Raw genomic sequence first — 12,407 nt, forward strand, 5'->3', positions numbered from 1 at the left:
TGTGGGGATTCCCTAGCAACCAGGCAACCCCCACATGTACTTATGCTGGCTAACAGATGTAACTCATTCAGCTGCGGCAATAAAACTAAATCTCCGAGCACTAAAAAATACTCGGAGGACCCCTGAGCATGCTCAGGAAATCTCGAGTAACAAGTATATTCGCTCATCACTAGACAGCACTATAGGGGAAATATTACTTTTTAATTACTTTACAAGGTGAGACTGCCCAGTCTAATACCGGGGTCGCTAACTCTGTTGGGTAAATGGGCTGCATTTACAGAAAATCTGAAGTTGACGAGCTGCATTCCTTGTGGGATGAGGTGTCATTTTCAGTGCTACCATTTTTTTTCTATACAATGTTATCTCATTTTATTCCATCTTTTGTGTGTCACTATAATCAAAAAGCTACATTTTTCTATTTTCTTTTTAATTGACTGTGTCCATCATATTGGTCCTAGTATTGTTTTAGAGCCAAGACGACCTTATAATCGTTATTATAATCTATATAAAAATTAAGATTATAAGAAAGATTATAAGGTCGTTTCCTGGATGCGGCAAAACATGATTTTTTTTCCCCCCTCAATTTGTTCTGCAAGAATCTAGCTTGTATATGTTGATGATGGCAAAATAAGAATAATACAAACATGTCCACAATGGCCTAGTGAAATAATATAACATAAGGTAGAGATACTTATAATTTAACAAGATGGAAGCAGTGCGGTCGCCTCGTCTTGTAGACTTCATAAGTTCTAGCACCCTACAGTAGGGCCAGTGGCGCAATGGATAACGCGTCTGACTACGGATCAGAAGATTCTAGGTTCGACTCCTGGCTGGCTCGAAAACTTTTAATACTTTGTAAAATCACAATATGAATGCTTATTGTGAAAAATAAATTAGAAACGTGTTTAAAAGTCATAATTGTGGTATAAGCCAGGAATGTTCAATGCCTCCAAATTTTAAGAGGTGGTTAATGTCGTAAGCTCAGTGAGATTGTGGCCATTGTGGCAGGCAAGGATTGGATGATTTGGTTTTCCCCTAATGTATGGAGAAGTAGGATATAAGTAAGTTACCCTGCTCCTCCTACAAGCTTTGTGCACCCCTCACCCTCCACAATACACCCTCTGCTCCAACACTCTTTACTGCCTTCCTGATGAGCGTACAACTAGAAGAAACACAGGAGATTGATCAAGTGAAGAGAAGTCGGAGTCATCAAACATAAGGCCGTGTTCACAAGTAGAGTAAATATGGCGCCTTTTCCTCATTTTCTTTGGGGGGTGGGGAGAGGTGGGAGAAATTCTGCTGCGTTTAACTGTCCAAGCAAAGTGGATGTGATTTAGTGAGAATTTATACCCACTATAGTTTTAAAGATATGGCTTTACTGTGCACTTTTCTTGATCATTTTTTTAGTGGGGAAATAAAAAAATGTACGGTATGTAAAAACACAACTGCATTTTTATTTTTAGACTCAAAGCTTTTCCATGTTAAAAGAAGCACATTAAAACACAGATTCAAATCTGAACAAAAACATATGAAATAAAGGGAAAACCGCCTTAAAAAAAAAAAAAAAAACACAGCAAAAGTGCAACAATCAGAGAAGTTTGTTACTGCTTATTTTGGTGCAGATTCCTGCAGAAAACGTGGATAAAATCCAACAAAAATAAAGCAGCATTTATGCTACGTGTGAACACAGCCTGAACAAGGTTCAGGCTGTTCTTTTAACTTATTAAAAGGGATAAAAAATGATAATCCATATGAAGCCCATAATGGTACCACTAAAAGAAATACAGCTTGTCCCACAAAAAGCAAGCCCAAACATGGCTATATTGAAGAAAATAAAAAAAGTCACACGCACTCAAAATCTTGCTCTCTTGTCCGTAAAAACAGTGTTCAAAATGCCAATTTTTCCAGCGGTGTCCAGGGCATTTTTGCTACCTTTTTTTGGGTGCGGATTAAAAGGTATGATATGCCTCCAGTACATGTTTAATAAAGTTTGCTTTATTCACTGCCTAAAAAAAAATGCTGTTCCGTTTCTTGCAAAATTGTTTCACTTTGGCATTGTTTTCTATGGATGGAAACAAGCTGCAAAAATACTGAAGGAATTGACATGCTGCAGACTTCAAAAACCCTGCAGGTCATCAATCAAGCATACGCATAACATTTCTGAAATCAAATAGTTTGTGCGGATTCTGTAAAAAGCAGGTTTTAATTTGTATTAAAAATACGCAGAAAGAACGCTGCACGTGAACATGGCCTTAGAATGCGAAAACACATACGAGATCTTTCTTTTGCCAGTGAAAACAGGGAAAATAAATTCATGTCCTTTTTGAAGGTGCCAAAAATCTTAAACATAAAAAAAGCTACAAAATAGCATTGTGAAGGATTTTAACAAAGTACAATGATGATCTTTTTAATCATAGACCTGAGACGGGGAAAAGGGGGCACCCTCCACGTCTGGAGGAAAGAAGGTTTAATCATAATCACAGACGCGGATTCTTTACTGTAAGGCTATGTACACACTTTGAGGATTAGCCTCTGGAATTTTTTGCATCTCTTGGCAGAAAACTATGAATTATTACATGTGGAATTATATACTTAACAAAAAAGTGTGAAACAACTGAAATTATGTATTATATTGTAGGTTCTTCAAAGTAGCCACCTTTTGCTTTGATGACTGCTTTGCACACTCTTGGCATTCTCTTGATGAGCTTCAAGAGGTAGTCACTGGAAATGGTCTTCCAACAACAATCTTGAAGGAGTTCCCAGAGATGCTTAGCACTTGTTGGCACTTTTGCCTTCACTCTGCTGTCCAGCTCACCCCAAACCATCTCGATTGGGTTCAGGTCTGGTGACTGTGGAGGCCAGGTCATCTGGCGTAGCACCCCATCACTCTCCTTCTTGGTCAAATAGCCCTTACACAGCCTGGAGATGTGTTTGGGGTCATTGTCCTGTTGAAAAATAAATGATGGTCCAACTAAACGCAAACCGGATGGAATATCATGCAGCTGCAAGATGCTGTGGTAGCCATGTTTGTTCAGTATGCCTTCAACTTTGAATAAATCCCCAACAGTGTCACCAGCAAAGCACCCCCACACCATCACACCTCCTCCTCCATGCTTCACGGTGGGAACCAGGCATGTAAAGTCCATCCGTTCACCTTTTCTGCGTCTCACAAAGACACGGTGGTTGGAACCAAAGATCTCAAATTTGGACTCATCAGACTAAAGCACAGATGTCCACTGGTCTAATGTCCATTCCTTGTGTTCTTTAGCCCAAACAAGTCTCTTCCGCTTGTTGCCTGTCCTCAGCAGTGGTTTCCTAACAGCTATTTTACCATGAAGGCCTGCTGCACAAAGTCTCCTCTTAACAGTTGCTGTAGAGATGTGTCTGCTGCTAGAACTCTGTGTGGCATTGACCTGGTCTCTAATCTGAGCTGCTGTTAACCTGCGATTTCTGAGGCTGGTGACTCGGATAAACTTATCCTCAAAAGCAAAGGTGACTCTTGGTCTTCCTTTCCTGGGGCGGTCCTCATGTGAGCCAGTTTCTTTGTAGCGCTTTATGGTTTTTGCCACTGCACTTTGGGACACTTTCAAAGTTTTCCCAATTTTTCGGACTGACTGACCTTCATTTCTTAAGTAATAACGGCCACTCGTTTTTCTTTACTTAGCTGCTTTTTTCTTGCCATAATAAAAATTTTAACCGTCTATTCAGTCAGACTATCGGACTATAATTCCTCATGTGTTAATTCATAGTTTTGATGCCTTCAGTGTGAATGTACGATTTTCATAGTCATGAAAATACATAAAAATCTTTAAATGAGGTGTGTCCAAACTTTTGGTCTCTACTGTACATTTTTTTATTACCCCACTAAAAAAATGATCAAGGAAAGTGCACAGTAAAGCCATATCTTTAAAACTATAGTGGGTATAAATTCTCACTAAATCACATCCACTTTGCTTGGACAGTTAAACGCAGCAGAATTTCTCCCACCTCTCCCCACCCCCCAAAGAAAATGAGGAAAAGGCGCCATATTTACTATACTTGTGAACACGGCCTTATGTTTGATGACTCCGACTTCTCTTCACTTGATCAATCTCCTGTGTTTCTTCTAGTTGTACGCTCATCAGGAAGGCAGTAAAGAGTGTTGGAGCAGAGGGTGTATTGTGGAGGGTGAGGGGTGCACAAAGCTTGTAGGAGGAGCAGGGTAACTTACTTATATCCTACTTCTCCATACATTAGGGGAAAACCAAATCATCCAATCCTTGCCTGCCACAATGGCCACAATCTCACTGAGCTTACGACATTAACCACCTAAAGTATTAAAAGTTTTCGAGCCAGCCAGGAGTCGAACCTAGAATCTTCTGATCCGTAGTCAGACGCGTTATCCATTGCGCCACTGGCCCTACTGTAGGGTGCTAGAACCTATGAAGTCTACAAGACGAGGCGACCGCACTGCTTCCATCTTGTTAAATTATAAGTATCTCTACCTTATGTTATATTATTTCACTAGGCCATTGTGGACATGTTTGTATTATTCTTATTTTGCCATCATCAACATATACAAGCTAGATTCTTGCAGAACAAATTGAGGGGGAAAAAAAATCATGTTTTCCCGCATCCAGGAAACGACCTTATGATCTTTCTTATAATCTTAATGTTTATATAGATTATAATAAAAATTATAAGGTCGTCTTGGCTCTAAAACAATACTAGGACCAATATGATGGACACAGTCAATTAAAAAGAAAATAGAAAAATGTAGCTTTTTGATTATAGTGACACACAAAAGATGGAATAAAATGAGATAACATTGTATAGAAAAAAAAAATGGTAGCACTGAAAATGACACCTCATCCCACAAGGAATGCAGCTCGTCAACTTCAGATTTTCTGTAAATGCAGCCCATTTACCCAACAGAGTTAGCGACCCCGGTATTAGACTGGGCAGTCTCACCTTGTAAAGTAATTAAAAAGTAATATTTCCCCTATAGTGCTGTCTAGTGATGAGCGAATATACTCGTTACTCGAGATTTCTCCAGCATGCTCGGGGGTCCTGCGAGTATTTTTTAGTGTTCGGAGATTTAGTTTTCATCGCCGCAGCTGAATGATTTACATCTGTTAGCCAGCATAAGTACATGTGGGGGTTGCCTGGTTGTTAGGGAATCCCCACATGTACTTCTGCTGGCGAACAGATGTAAATCATTCATTCATTCAGTGTACCAGTCCGTCACTGTAAATTTGTTTACTATAAATGATATCTATAACTCTATATGTAACCCCGTTCTCATGTACTGCGCCATGGAATTAGTGGTGCTATATAAATAATAATAATAGTACCGGCTCATTCTACAATGGTGCCATTAGAATTATTCCTTTTAAATACAATTTTGTTTTCTACTTTTATTTAATTCTGATTTTGACTTTACAAAGTTTTAGATTCTGAAAAGAAAAAAAAAAAAATTTCGAGCCAGCCAGGAGTCGAACCTAGAATCTTCTGATCCGTAGTCAGACGCGTTATCCATTGCGCCACTGGCCCTACTGAGGGTCTTCATCAGACTGGTTATTTCTGCATTACGTGCCCGCCACTACTTTTCTACTAAATATATTTTTACTTTATTTGTATTTTAGATTTAAAGGGACTCTGTCACCTGAATTTGGCGGGACTGGTTTTGGGTCATATGGGCGGAGTTTTCGGGTGTTTGATTCACCCTTTCCTTACCCTCTGGCTGCATGCTGGCTGCAATATTGGATTGAAGTTCATTCTCTGTCCTCCATAGTACACGCCTGCACAAGGCAAGATTGCTTTGCACAGGCGTGTACTATGGAGGACAGAGAATGAACTTCAATCCAATATTGCAGCCAGCATGCAGCCAGAGGGTAAGGAAAGGGTGAATCAAACACCTGAAAACTCCGCCCATATGACCCAAAACCAGTCCCGCCAAATTCAGGTGACAGAGTCCCTTTAACGCTACATCACGTACCTACCCCAAATGTAACCGTGTAGAAATTGAAGCAAACAATAATGGATCCGTTATGTCACATTAAACACAAACTCATCCTATGTTACTACTTATTTAGGTTTGTGCTATTAAATTAATATTCATTTATATGCCAGTCCATACTTAAAAGGAACCGCTGCACGACCAGCTCTACCCTCGCCTACTGTATTCTCACCCATCCCTTGTAGATTGTGACCCCTCGCGGGCAGGGTCCTCTCTCCTCCTGTACCAGTTATGACTTGTATTGTTCAAGATTATTGTACCTGTTTTTATTATGTATACCCCTCCTCACATGTAAAGCGCCATGGAATAAATGGCGCTATAATAATAATAATAATAATCTGTCACCAGATTTTTGCTGTCTAAAATGAAATAGCATAATGTAGGGGCAGAGACAGTGATTCCAGTGATATGTCACTTACTGGGCTGCTTGTAGTTTTAATAATCTGCTGATAAAACTGTGATTTTATCACTAGAGGACTTGTAAACCTGTAGTTATGTAGTCATCCATATTCATGAGCTCTGGATAACCCCGCTCCCACCACAGATTGGCGGCTTTCTGCCTATACACAGTGTACACAGAAATCAACGTTGTGGGTGTGGTTACACAGAGCTCAGCACTCGGAGAAATGGTAGATCTGCAGCAGAGAAAACAGGGATTTTATAAAAGCTGAAGCAAAAATCCCAATAAGTGATCCATTGCTGGAATCACCTCTGTAATCCTGACTATGCTAAAATCTAACAATATGTTGAACTTTTAGTCCTTGTTCACACACAGCATACTTGATACTTTATTTTCTGCAGCATTCTATCCACATGTTTTCTATTTGAGTCTGCACCAAAATAAGCAGTAACAAACTTCCCTCATTATTGTATTTCTAATTTATTTTACCCTTTTTTATGCATTTCTGGGAGATTTTAAACAGGATTAGAAAAGCTTTGATTCTGCACTTAATGCAACTATAATTTTTCCAAGTGTTTTTTTCAAGCATAGTAAAAAAAAAAAGCAACAAAAAAACAGTTCAACGCTCTCTTTAACCCTTTAACAGCGATTGTTAAGGGGCCTTATTGCTCACTCACCGCTTTTTAACAGCGCTGAGGCATAAGTGTATAATATCGCCCCATGACTGAAATTCCAATGGGTGTCAGCTGTACATGATAATTGACACCCTGCTGAGCCGTCCCGGACGGTTTTGGAGCCGATTGGGGCCAATAAACCCCTAAGGGTATGTTTCCATGTTCAGGAAACGCTGCGTTTTTGACGCAGCGTTGAGCCGCAGCGTCACAAACGCAGCGTCCAGATGTTACAGCATAGTGGAGGGGATTTCATGAAATCCCGTCTCCACTATTCAGTAAAAGACGCATGCGGCAGACCCGCGAAAACGCACATGCGGCGCGTCTTTTAAGAACGCAGCATGTCCTTACAATGCAGAAAAAAACGCAAGGACAGCGCAGGTGACCTGCCAGTGACCTCAGGTGCAGATTTGGTCAAGATTTTACCTGCATAAAATCCTGACCAAATCCTGATGCAATCCTGAACGTGGACACATACCCTTGAGGGTATGTGTCCCCACGATCAGGATGGCCGGCGGTTTCGTCGGAGTGGCAAACCCGCTCTGCGTTAAGCCCCGCCCCCTTCTGGGACGCAATGATGCCGGATGTGTTCATAGCACACATCCGGGATCATCGCACTCCACGCATAGGGCCCTGTGCTATATCTTCCGGCGGCACAGCGTCGCCGCAAGATATACGGACATGCTGCGATCTTAAAAGACGCGCCGCATGTCTGTAGTCGCAGGGCCGCCGCGTTCGTGCTACCACGCATAGTGGAGACAGGATTTCATTAAATCCCCTCCACTATGCTGTAACATCTGGACGCTGCGTGTTTAACGCTGCGTCTCTATGCAGCGTCAAACACGCAGCGTTTACTGCACGTGGACACACAGCCTAAGGGTATGTGCACACGTCAGGATTTTCTAGCAGAAATTTCCTGAGAAAAACCAGACATTTCTGCCAGAAATCCGCATGCGTTTTGATGCGTTTTTGGTGCGTTTTTTTCCCAAATCCATAGAATAGCGGGAAAAACGCAGAAAATCCACAAAATTAATGAACATGCTGTTTTTTTTACCGCAATGCGTTTTTTTTTGCGAAAAAAAACGCATCATGTGCACAAAAATTGCAGAATGCATTCTAAATGATAGGATGCATATGTCTGCAGTTTGTAATGCGTTTTTATCGCGAAAAAACCTGAACGTGTGCACATACCCTAAATAACGTGACAGTGATATTTCATTGGTTACAAGGGGGTCACAAGACCCCCTTTGTAACCATCGGGTCCCCACAATGAGAATCATGGGTGCCCATGGTTACCAAGGCACCCTGAGGCCATGTGATGACCCCTGGGTACAGTGGCCGCCTGTGAGATCAAGCTAGAAGCTGGGTCTCACAGGCTATGACAGTGACACACTGACAGTCTCAAGCACTGCAGTACACGAGTACTGCAGTGTATGAGACCAGTAATCAAATTAAAAAGGATACATGTCCCACTGTGGGACTAACTGAAAAAGTTTTTTTTTTTTTAAAAGGAAGATAAAATATGTACGCAGCATCTGTGGAAAAATAATGATAAACAAAAAAAGGGTACACATAATCTTGTCACATCCTGAATTACCCGATCTATAAAACTGGCAATTTATTTATTCCATAAGGCGAACACCATAAGAAAATAGAAAACATGACAAAAATGTTGCTTTGTCATAATGCTGATTCACGAAAAAAAATCAATAAAAAGTGATCAAAAAGTCTTATGCAAAAAAAAAACAAAATTGTACTAATGAAACTGCCAAACCATCCTGCAAAAAAAGAGCCCTAATATGGGTCAATCGGCAAAAAAATAAAAAAAGTTACAACTTTCAGAATATGATGATGCAAGAACAAATTCATTTTTGTAAAATATTATTTTTAGTGTGTAAAAATAGCATAGCATAAAAAAATATAAATCTGTCATCGCTGTAATCTGCCAACCCCACAAACAAATCGGTATTATCAGTTTAACCATACAGTGAACAGCGCAGAAAAAAAAATACACTGCTCAAAAAAATAAAGGGAACTACCTCCCACTTCTCTTTCTACTCTGGTTATAGCTTGTTGTGCTCTCCTCTGAAGGGAGTAGTACACACCGTTGTAGGAAATATTCAGTTTCTTGGCAATTTCTCGCATGGAATAGTCTTAATTTTTAAGAACAGACTGTCGAGTTTCACATGAAAGTTCTTTTTTTCTGGCCATTTTGAGAGTTTAATGGAACCAAAAAATGTAATGCTCCAGATTCTCAACTAGCTGAAAGGAAGCTCAGGTTTATAGCTTCTCTAATCAGCCAAACTGTTTTCAGCTGTGCTAACATACTTGCACAAGGGTTTCCAAGGGTATTCTAACCATCCATTAGCCTTCTTACACAGATGGCAAACACAAAGTACCATGAGAACACTGGAGTGATGGTTGTTGGAAATGGACCTCTATACACCTATGAAGATATTGCATTACAAACCAGACGTTTGCAGCTAGAATAGTAATTTACCATATTAACAATGTATAGAGTGTGTTTCTGAATCTTTTAATGTTAGCTTCATTGGAAAAAAAAACTGTGCTTTTCATGAAAAAAGGACATTTCTAAGTGAACCTAAAATTTTGAATGGTAGTGTATGAGGCAGACCGAGTCCCTTTGGACTGGTCTGTGTTCCAGTGGTGTCCTATCAATTTAGGCGTCTTATTAGAGCACAAGTGTTGGCAACCACAGATCTCTGCACGCCTAAAAAGATGGCTACCACCGGAGCAGACGCCAGAGTATAAAATGTCCTCATCTGTCTCATGGTGGGTGGTTCTGTTGGGGGTTTTGTCTGAGTCGTATTTTTTATAAGATTTACACGGAAACCCTGAGGTTAAGTGCTCAGTATAGAAAAAGAATGTGATCCAGCATTATTTTGGAAGCGAAAACCAAAAAAGAGAAATGGACACGAGCGTATCAAAAAATTATGAATGATTTCATTATGTACTGTTTGAGTTTCCCAGCATGCACTGGCGAAAAAAATATTAGATTATTACAATAAATAAACAGACATTTAGGAATATAATAAATATTAGTTTTGGGCCACTCCTTTAAGAGCAAGGTATCATGATAAAAAGATGCAAAAATCATTTGAATAGCTGAACAACAAAAAAAGTACAGCTCTTTAAACCACATGTACAAAAAAAAAAGTTTGGTTAGGAATGGGGGTAAATGGCCTGATCGTGATCTGGTTAAATATTTAATTATTTATATTTAAGGAATGTTAGGTTGAAAAGGTGAGGTTGGCTACTGGTGCAGAACTAATTGCCGCTGGCCGTTCGGACCGAAGTGTTCAGCTGCATAGAGATACATGCAACCGCACACTCCCGTCCCGAGTGCCGGCGGAAATGCCGATTATTGATGCGAGAGACTCGTGCGAGTTTCTCAAATTGCATACGTAAGTGTGACCCCGGCCTCATAGAAACACGTCACTACTTCTGTATTTATCACACATTACTGATTCTGGCTTACAAATACCGATGAAAAATACTGATCCGGAATAATGCCGTGTGAACATGGCCACATTGAATAGATTTGGCAAAAAAATGTTTTGTGACTGCAGACTTATGAATCCCCCATAGTTCATACACTGTGTGCTGTGGGGATTCTCCAATTTCTGAGCCGGGAAAGGCAGTGATGTATGCCTTATACATACTCCCGGGCAGAAGACGTCTAGTGGGCATGGCCTCGCTCCATACCCTTGTATTGTACACTAGACGGCCGCCTCTCTCAATATAAGTGCAAGGAGCGAGGCCGCGCCGACTAGACGGGTTCTGCCCGGGAGTATGTATAACACATACGAGGGGCGATCCAAAAGTAATGATAATCGGTTATTTCTATTGCACACAGAAATTAAAATAAAATGTTTTCTTCTCTCTTAGGTACCCACTAGTCCAGGAAAAAAAATTTACTTAAATAGACCACGGTTCCCGGGAGCTACATTCATTTGAATATGAACTGCCGAGGAGTGAACATCAAAATGGAAAAAAACGAGCTCAGAGCGGTCATCAAATACCTCTGCTTGAAAAAAATGACTACCAAAGACATACACAGCGACTTGGTGGAAACATTGGGGGACTCTTCTCCTCCATATTCCACAGTTGCACGCTGGGCCAAGGAATTTAAGCTGGGAAGAACATCGACGGAAAATAACCATCGTGAAGGACGCCCATCCACGTCCCTCAATGAAGAAAACGTGGAAAAAGTTGAAGAAGTTGTATTGGCAGATCGAAGAGAGGGTCAAGATCAAGAATTTTTTTCGAAGGGAATTCTAAGTTTAGAAAAGAGATCGACTAAATGTATAGACTTGTTAGGAGACTATGTAGAAAAATAAATTTATTTTTTGACTATATTCATTGTGTTTAGTATTGATTATCATTACTTTTGGATCGCCCCTCGTATATCACTGCCATTCCCGGCTCAGAAAGCGGAGAATCCTTATAGTGCACAGTTTGCGCGCTAGGGGAATTCACGTTGTATGACTGCAGACTTATCAATGTAAACCGGACAACCTCTTTAATGCCTTTCACAATGCCATTTTGTAGTTTTTTCTTTTCGTTTTTTGTCACCTTCTATAGGACATTTAAAAAAAAAAATGTTTGTCATTATTGTTATCAATAGATAAACACTGTAGGGAAACAGAGCGCACCAGACCATAGGGTGATAGCTTTATAAAATACATATTGGATCCAGGTAATAACGCAATAACGGTTGCTGCTGCCCTGTGGCCGGGGAATGAACTCCACCAAGATGCTTGCAGGAAAAGACAATTCACGGTTTTAGGCTCCACTAACTGAAATGATGATCTTTCATCCAAAAATATTTAGAATTGAGAGTCCTCAGTGGTTGATACCTTTTAATGGCTATCTACTGGCTAACACGGTACCAAGATATATATCTTTCCTGGATCCTACATCCAGTAATATAAACGAGTAGTTGTTATTGTTAAACCACCCCTTTATATTATTGGATCAAGGAACTAATTTGGGTTAGCGCGGCACAAAATCGTGACTTGTCGTTTCCTTCATCATTGGCATCAATTACTTTCAAAATTTGGTCTGTACATTTTGCATTCTAAGGCCATGTTCACATGTAGTGTTCTTTCAAGGCATAATATTTATGATATATGTGAACACGGCCTTATGTGTTTGATGGTTGATGGCTAGACGTCTCTTCTTGATCTCTATTTCTAGTTGTAATCTGATCAGGAAGACATTATAGAGAATGCTGTTCTATTAGAGCAGAGGGTGTATTGTGGAGGGGGCAGGGAGCGGAGGGTGAGGGGTGAATTGTGGAGAGTCAGGGAGTGGA

General features: G+C 40.3%; 3 non-coding genes across 3 annotated transcripts; 1 reads left to right on the top strand and 2 right to left on the bottom strand.

The window, feature by feature from the left end:
* Nucleotides 1-765: 765 nt before the first annotated feature.
* Nucleotides 766-838, top strand: TRNAR-ACG (transfer RNA arginine (anticodon ACG)). Its single transcript has one exon. It is a non-coding gene; the product is annotated as a tRNA-Arg (tRNA).
* A 3,489-nt stretch (nt 839-4,327) lies between these two features.
* Nucleotides 4,328-4,400, bottom strand: TRNAR-ACG (transfer RNA arginine (anticodon ACG)). The gene has a single exon. It is a non-coding gene; the product is annotated as a tRNA-Arg (tRNA).
* A 1,059-nt stretch (nt 4,401-5,459) lies between these two features.
* On the bottom strand, nt 5,460-5,532 carry TRNAR-ACG (transfer RNA arginine (anticodon ACG)). The gene has a single exon. It is a non-coding gene; the product is annotated as a tRNA-Arg (tRNA).
* Between the last annotated feature and the right edge of the window lie 6,875 nt (nt 5,533-12,407).

Source organism: Ranitomeya imitator, chromosome 4, assembly GCF_032444005.1.
Source record: "Ranitomeya imitator isolate aRanImi1 chromosome 4, aRanImi1.pri, whole genome shotgun sequence".
In the NCBI taxonomy this organism is placed as follows: Eukaryota; Metazoa; Chordata; class Amphibia; order Anura; family Dendrobatidae; genus Ranitomeya; species Ranitomeya imitator.